Source organism: Crassostrea angulata, chromosome 8 (assembly GCF_025612915.1).
Source record: "Crassostrea angulata isolate pt1a10 chromosome 8, ASM2561291v2, whole genome shotgun sequence".
In the NCBI taxonomy this organism is placed as follows: domain Eukaryota; kingdom Metazoa; phylum Mollusca; class Bivalvia; order Ostreida; family Ostreidae; genus Magallana; species Magallana angulata.
Genome location: NC_069118.1, coordinates 49,101,296 through 49,110,682, shown reverse-complemented (window position 1 = coordinate 49,110,682; position 9,387 = coordinate 49,101,296).

Here is a 9,387-nt window from a genome sequence, read left to right as displayed (position 1 = left end):
TTAAAAAATGGATATTTTGGTAATTTTTTTTATGTCTTTGATGTTCTAAATTCTGGACTATTTATCGATTTTGATTTCTTTATATCGATTGCCTTCTTTAAGGTCTAAATGATGGGATATGACAAAAGAATAGGGATAATTTATCTGCTGAAAAGATGGTACATGTGTAATACAATGGTATAAGCAATTGTCGTCCCAGGGAAGTTGATGTGACCTCTGTAATGGGTGCGCTACATCATCCAGACTTAAAAAAGTTTTCAAAAGTTGTGCATTTTCATAATGGTTTACATAAAACCCTTAATTTACACGGTATTTTTGAATTTCCGATTCTTGGAAACAAAACAAATTTCCTTTTGTGTTTCATTTGGGTATGAAGGTAGCTAGCATTCCAGAAAAATAGCATAACTCGCGTAAGCGGGTCATGAGTTTTCTTTGTATTTTTCGTATGAAACGAAGTAAAAATCATCTATTATAATTATTTAACTTAATTAAGTAAACAGTACATTTGAAAGCTTGTCAGTTCAAAACTGTATGAACTATACTCGATTAAAAAAAAAAGAAGAAATAGAGTAGAAAATACACTGTAGATGTTATTATAAATCTGTGATACTGTTAATTTTATGTATTTTTTCTTTAATTCTCCACATGTTTACTCAGTGTAGTAAACACCAGATGCTGAAGGGGAGTACAATGTACTTTATTTCGATAAAAAATCGATAGGGATTTTTCATATAAGAACAAAATTATGGGACGTAATACGAAATTCTTTAAATAAACAATTTTAAAGCATTTATTTGAGATGATTACAGTATTTCTATTATAAATGGGAAAAACTGCCTTTAAATAGGCATTTAAACGTTTTCAAAAACAATCATATGTCCAAGAGAAAGGGGGGGTTCCGACCCCCGGAACCCCCCCCCCCCCCCTCTCTGGATCCGCCAATGAGTACTAATGCCATGTTCCTCTTCTAAAAATTAACCGTTCCTGCAAATAATTTGCAAAAAAATAGTTACTGCATATATATACAATACATTGCATCGCGGATCTAGAATTAGATCAGATCCACCCCAATGGAAAATTCACACTTATTTAATCAACCAATAAAAAAATTAATACAAAATAATCTCTCAGACCCCCCCCCCCCCCATGATTTTTTTAGAACCGCGCGGAGACATTTTACATGTATACAAAAAAAACGTATCTTTTTGAGTCTGCGTATATCGTGGCTTGTAAAAGGTTGACTATATTAACATGTATTTCATATTCCTATACTAAGCCCTTAATTTGAGATGTTTTCACGAATTTATTTAATTAATGCCATTTGTTAGTTTCGTTTTAATAAATCTTCGGGAGCAGCAATTGTAGCGCGCACACTGCCGCCTGGCGTCATAATGCAGCATTAAATTCATACAACTTCTATCCGTCTTTATTGAAAGTGCTTTATGGTTTGCGTGTTTGAATTCACGTTTGTAACAGAGATAGAAGAAAGAATTTACACGAATAAGAAGAGAATGTTGCAACATAGAATTAAGCAAACAATGAAGGATCAAAGAGAATCAAAGTGAAATTAGATAAGCATGAATATGAAAACAATAAAGTGACATGCAAGTGTAAATGTAAAAAAGAATAAAGAAGTAAGCATAATAAGAATAAAAGCAAGATACATAGAATTTTTGCGGTAATTCCCTTCCATAGGAAGACACTCTTTGTTATATAAATTGAATATAGAGTCAAATTAATTTCGAAAATAATTGAAGTTTTTCTGCGACAACTGGAAACTAGAGTCTTACGGAATAGGTATGTTATAACCAAAGTTCATGTGGCTGCTGGCACGATAAAGGACCACTCACCAATATATATCTAGATAAAACCCTTAATTTCTGACTGTAAAGGAAAGGATTTTACATCGACACAATTTAGGACATACATTTTACCGGACCTCTGATTTTTGTTTGCTTAAAGTACAAAACATCGTTTTTATTACAGGCTATTGTATGGCTGTTCGATGCTTGGTTACTATTTTCCGATCCATGGTGAATTAGCACTGTACTGCATTATTTTGCTCTATTGTTAACGTTTTAATCAAATTCAATTATTTTAGGGAAAAAGTTGGAGAAGACGTGTGACTTTTTAACTTTTGGACCATATGATCAGTAGGAAAAAACCACGGATGTCCGATGCATGGTGAAATTACCCTGATGTGCTTTTCTCAGTGGCTGCTATTTTGTTGAGCTCAACTCAACCTGCAACTTCTGATTAGTGGTTTATCATTACATATATCTTTAAGTTCAATGATTTTAACAGATAAAACTTTGTGCATAGTCCTATTAGCACATACGATTGTTCAGATGGTTGAACTAAGCCCACAGTTCTCTCAACTGCGCTCTGTTTCGCTTCACAGGAAAACGCACAGTTTTAGTGGGTAGAACTTATATTTTTGGACAATGCATGTGTCCAGCTAGAATCTGAGTAGTTTCTCTTTCTCATGGACCAAGTCTGTGCTGTTACTTGATTGGTGAAAAAATGTTTCAATTCTTCTTCCTTTTCCCTGAAACTTTTTTATTTCAATTAATTTTATCCGCTTACAAATATTTATGATAACTATTCATTAGTTTTTTTTTTACTTTAAATCCTATGGATAAAAAGGAGGGGATATATAAAATGGTTTATTTTGATGAAATTTTTAAATTTCTTTCTTTTTTGCTCGATACCACATCATTCCTGTATTGTGATAGCTTAATACACGTACTTCTTACTGAATGTTGACTTTCACATAAGAGTACCGATTGGCATTCTGAATAAATGCATTTATTATGTATGCATGCATTGTGTTGTTGCCTTTTAAAATTATAAGTACAATTCATAAGAAGAGAAAAATGTGTTTGTTTTTTTATTCTCATATTACAGTGTAATTGTTAGTAACGAACAATAAATAACACAATATCCATTAGTAACAACAGTGGCATTGCTCCATATGAAAACACAGAGATTTTCAAAATGTCCTGCTTTGGTAGTGAAAAACATTATGTAACACGGAAAATGGAGTGCATAACCTCAAAACTTCACTGACATCTTCTAACTGTATGATATATCTTGAAAAACAAAGAAAGCAATTGTTAATTTTAACCCTTTTGAAATGTGTCAAATAAAATTAAAGGCTCTATTTAGTAAACTATTCTAAAAATTGTGTGGTTAATATAACATTTTATGCCCATAAATGAGGAATAAAAGTTTGCTAAAATTAAAATCAATAGCGTACAATTTAAGTGTTCAGTTAATAATATGATTCATGTCATAGGCAAGGTATGGTTACTGTCATTGCATTTTTTCCAATTCTCGTCCTCTATAATAATGTCAATCCTCCCACATGACCCTTACATTTTCATCTTTTGCCTGAATTAATAATAAACGTTTAAATTCATAGCATTCAAAGTTATTTCTATGTTTAGTGTCCACTCAAAAGTCTAAATATCTTTCAACCATGAAAAATTCAGAAGAAAACAGACACTTATGAAGATTTTTTTTAAATGTCATAGGTTAAGTACATATGTATTTTCTTAATGATGATAAAAAAATATGCACATTAAAATAAAAAAGTTTCGGTAAATATAGTAAAAATGCAACTGTTTCTAGTACATTAAAATTTTACTTTTAAAAGATGACGTTATAGAGAACATTTGTTGGTTTTTTAAGGTCACCTGAGTTACTCAGGTGACCTATTGCAATTGGTTTTCGTCCGTCGTCGTGCGTCGTGTATTAACAATTTTACAATTTTAACTTTTTCTTGAAAACTACAAGGCCAATCGTTACCATTTTTGGTGAGAAGCATCTCTATGGTAAGAAAAATCAATATTGTGAAATTCATGGCTCTACCACCCCTGGGGTGCCACGGGCGGGGCCAAATATGCAAAAAAGCCAAATTTTCAAAAATCTTCTTGTCTACTTCCACACATGAGGAAAAAACTCAATGCATGGTTATGATGTTAATGAAGCCCTCTACCTTAATTGTGAAATTCATGGCCTCTGGTTCAGGGGTTCAGGCTCTAGGGTGGGGCCAATATGGCCATATAGTAAAAATGTATTAAATCTTAGAAAATCTTCTTCTCTACTACCATATATATTTGATAAAAACTAAATGCATGATTATGATGTCCGTGAAGCCCTCTACTTAAATTGTGAAATTCATGATCCCTGGGTCAGGGGTTCAGGCTCTAGGGTGGGGCCAATATGGCCATATAGTAAAAATGTATTAAATCTTAGAAAATCTTCTTCTCTACTATCATATATATTTGTTAAACACTAAATGCATGATGATGATGTTCATGAAGCTCTCTACGACAATTGTGAAATTCATGACCCCTGGGTTAGGAGTTCAGGCTCTAGGGTATGGCCATATAGTAAAAATGTATTAAATCTTAGAAAATCTTCTTCTCTACTCCCATATATATTTGTTAAAAACTAAATGCTCGATTATGATGTTCATGAGGCCTTCTACTAAAATTGTGAAATTCATGACCCCTGGGTTAGGGGTTCGGGGTTTAGGGGGTGGGGCCAATATGGCCATATAGTAAAAATGTATTTAATCTTAGAAAATCTTTTTCTCTACTCCCATATATATTTGTAAAAAAAAAAAAAAGAAAGGCATGATGATGATGTCCATGAGGCCCTCTACTAAAATTGTGAAATTCATGACCCCTGGGTTAGGGCTATCGGGTGGGGCTATATTAGCCATATAGTAAAAATGTATTAAATCTTTAAATAATCTTCTCCTCTACTTCCACACATATGGGCAAAAAACTGAATACATGGTTATGATGTCCACTAACTCCTCTACCTTAATTGTGAAATTCATGGCCCCTGTGTCAGGGGTTCAGGACATGGGGGGGGGGGGGGGCAATATGGCAATATAGTGTTAATGCATATAATTTGTAAAAATTGTCTTCTCTATTCTCACACATATGTATAAAAACTGACTAATCATTATGTTTACCAGGAAGTCCTCTACTGAAATTTTAATTTTCATGTCCCCTCAAGGATGGGTTTTGACCTTAGGGCAGGGCCAAAATGGATGTATAAGTTTTAATGCATATAATGTTAAAAAATTATCTTTTTTACTCCCACACACATGAGAGGAAAACTGAATTCATGATTTTGTAGACCAGGTCTTTTAGTTTTTCGCCAAAATTATAGGTTTCACAGTTCTTTTTGAAAGATTTCAGGCAGGGAGGTGGTCATCATTACAAATTTATAATTTTTCTACTCCAGTATGAAACCTTATTGATTAGATGCATATATGAGACTCCTCGACAGGTTTGTGTATGGGTTATATGCTATTCAGGTGACCGTTAAGGCCAATTGGCCTCTTGTTGGTATATGCATGTGTTTATTTTCAATTTACGTGCTTCATGCGCAGGATATCATCTTATTTTTAGGTCACCTGAGTCACTCAGGTGACCTATTGCAATTGGTCTTCGTCCGTCGTCGTGCGTCGTGCGTTAACAATTTTACATTTTTAACTTCTTCTTGAAAACTACCAGGCCAATCGTTACCATTTTTGGTGAGAAGCATCTCTATGGTAAGAAGAATATAAATTGTGAAATTTATGGCTCTACCACCCCTGGGGTGCCACGGGAGGGGCCAAATATGAAAAAAAAGCCAAATTTTCAAAAATCTTCTTCTCTACTTCCACACAAGTGAGGAAAAAACTGAATGCATGGTTATGATGTCCATGAGGCCCTCTACCAAAATTGTGAAATTAATGGCCCCTGGGTCAGGGGTTCTGGCTCTAGGGTGGGGCCAATATGGCCATATAGTAAAAATGTATTAAATCTTAGAAAATCTTCTTCTCTACTCCCATATATATTTGTTAAAAACTAAATGCATGGTTATGATGTCCATGAAGCCCTCTACCTTAATTGTGAAATTCATGACCCCTGGGTCAGGGGTTCAGGCTCTAGGGTGGGGCCAATATGGCCAAATAGTAAAAATGTATTAAATCTTAGAAAATCTTCTTCTCTACTATCATATATATTTGTTAAAAACTAAATGCATGATAATGATGTCCATGAAGCCCTGAACCTAAATTGTGAAATTCATGACCCCTCGGTCAGGGGTTCAGGCTTTAGGGTGGGGGCCAATATGGCCATGTAGTAAAAATGTATTAAGTCTTAGAAAATCTTCTTCTCTACTCTCATATATATTTGTTAAATACTAAATGCGTGATTATGATGTCCATGAAGCCTTCTACCTAAATTGTGAAATTCATGACTCCTGGGTCAGGGGTTCAGGCTCTAGGGTGGGGCCAATATGGCCAAATAGTAAAAATGTATTAAATCTTAGAAAATCTTCTTCTCTACTCCCATATATATTTGTTAAAAACTAAATGCATGGTTATGATGTCCATGAAGCCCTCTACTTTAATTGTGAAATTCATGACCCCTCGGTCAGGGGTTCAGGCTCTAGGGTGGGGCCGATATGGCCAAATAGTCAAAATGTATTAAATCTTAGAAAATCTTCTTCTCTACTCCCATATATATTTGTTAAAAACTAAATGCATGATTATGATGTCCATGAGGCTCTCTACTAAAATTGTGAAATTCATGACCCCTTTGTTAGGTGTTCATGCTCTAGGGTGGGGCCAATATGGCCATATAGTAAAAATGATTTAAATCTTAAAAAATCTTCTTCTCTACTCCCACACATGTGGGCAAAAAACTGAATACATGGTTATGATATCCACAATCTCCTTTACCTAAATTGTGAAATTCATGGCCCCTGGGTCAGGGGTTCAGGACATGAGGGGGGGGGGGGCAATATGGCAATAAAGTGTTAATGCATATAATGTTTAAAAATCTTCTTCTCTATTCTCACAAATCTGTATAAAAAAACCGACTAATAATTATGTTTACCAGGAAGTCCTCTACTGAAATTTTAATTTTCATGTCCCCTGGGGTATGGGTTTTGACTCTAGGGCAGGGCCAAAATGGATGTATAGATGCTAATGCATATAACGTTAAAAAATTATCTTCTTTACTCCCACACACCTGAAAGGAAAACTAAATTCATTATTTTGTAGACCAGATCTTTTAGTTTTTCACCAAAATTATAGGTTTCACAGTTCTTTTTGAATTAAATGTGGTTGTCATTACAAATTTATAATTTTTCTACTCCAGTATGAAACCTAATTAATTAGATGCATATATGAGACTCCATGACAAGTTTGTGTATTGGATATATGCTACTCAGGTGACCGTTAAGGCCAATTGGCCTCTTGTTAAATAAACTAACAGTATGTTGCATACTTACAAACATCTGTTGCTTTTACCCACTGGTTAAAGTTTGTATTTTACCCCATGTAATGCACGTAGTACTGGTCTTAATTTACCTTCAACATCTTGGCTTTGTACCTTAAACAAAATAAAAACACAAAGTTACAATCACATAATGCACGGTGTAGTACCTAAACGGCTGCTATCAGTAAAAAACAGCGTTCGGTGTTTCTATTCGAAAATTGAACGGTTGCTAGTTGAAAAAAGCATGCACGAAACGCATGGATCAAGCCACAAAATTGACGAAAAATGTACCCAAACCATGTAAGTGTTTGAATAATCCGTGTGCACGGAACATGTAAGGTATTATTATAATATCTTATAAATGTAGTTTGGAAAATAGTCCTATGAATAACCAGAAATAGAGAAATTTCCTAGGTCGGTGACGAACTAAAAGGCTGTTACAACCAAGTTTTAAGCTGATATTTTCATCTACAAATCATAGTTTGTTTGTTCTATATTATGAAAAAAGGCATTTATCTATTCTGATTCATTAAGTAATACAAAATAAACAAGAAAGTATATTTTGATCGAAATAATTTGACAACAAATGATTTTTTAAAGTAACGGTTGCTATTTGAAATACTGATATGTTCGCACCGGCTATAAACTGAATACGATGCACCGGCTACTATATGAAACTTAAATTTCTTTTCCAGCTAGAAAAAGAAAATCAAACTTATGGCTGCACAAGCCTAAGAAATCTAAAACACATCACACAGAATGTGAAACATCAAGTGCTTCAACGATTTCAACTCCACCAAATCGCGTTCAACCTTGCAGCGCTAATCTACGAAATGCACCCTTAAAAGCCATGATTCCACAGTAACCTGTGACATATTAAGTCTGTCCAAAGTTACTGTTTCTTTCACCTTTGAGCCATATTTTTTTTTACAAAATACACATAGAGAGAATAAGAAAATTTAAAATCAATTAAAAGAAAAATATTGAATAATTGTTTATGGAGGGTATCCCTTTTTTACCGGGAGATTTTCACAGGAATAAAAACAGATTTCTATTGGAGATTTGTAATTGGAAAATCTTATATCTTTTTCCCATTCGGAAGAGTCTCAGAACACCTTAACATGATTTTCTATTGACATCATATGGGTATCAGAGTTCAAAATTCACTATATATAGCGGTATACATCTCAAAAAATGCAAGTTAGAATTTCCAAATTGCAAAGTTAAAATTTTTGTTACTCGCAAAAATTTATGATGTACTACTGTATACAGGGAAATATTCGCCCGTTTTATTTTCGTCCCTTTCGCCTCATTTGTCAGCGGGCAAGTACTGCGCAAACATTAACTAACCTCATGCGGAACGATATTATTTTCATGAAATGTAAAAAATTGATAAAGGATGAAATGTGTACATTTATAGGTAGGTCATACAGGTAAACAGTCTCAACTTCTCGGGCACTGCTAGCTCACATCACGACGGATAGTAAAACATAATGTATTTAAATCAAATTCTATAAAAATAAAAAAAAGGAGGGGGGGGTGTCATTAACGACTATGTAATACATTCCACAGGTGCATGAGGACGGGACACCCCCAACCCCACCCCTCACCCACAACAACATTCACCCCACATTCCCCAGTTATTTTCATCATTTATTTTTTTTTAATTATATGTTGATGTATTGTATGCTACACTAAAAATTCAAAATTAACGCGAAACAAGCTATATATAAAAATATACCAGTGGTATATATTTTTTTATACATAGCTTATTTCGCATTAATTGTGATTTTTTTTTTCTAGTGCAGCATACATCAACTTATAATTTAAAAAATAATTGATGAAAAAATGGGGGGGGGGGGGGGATATGGGGGGGGGGGGGGAGTCCCGTCCCCAAGCACCTGTGATACATTTGAGGTGGTTTCGAGCTCTGTTGGAAAGGTTGGAGAGTTGCGAAAGTCGTATTTTTAAACGGTTACTATAGAATTACATATTTCAACTGTATGATTCAATGCATATACATGGATGTTATTTCATTGAGGTTAGAAAGTGCACATTTCCAATAGAAACCGGTGTCGTTGTCTAATAGTAGCCG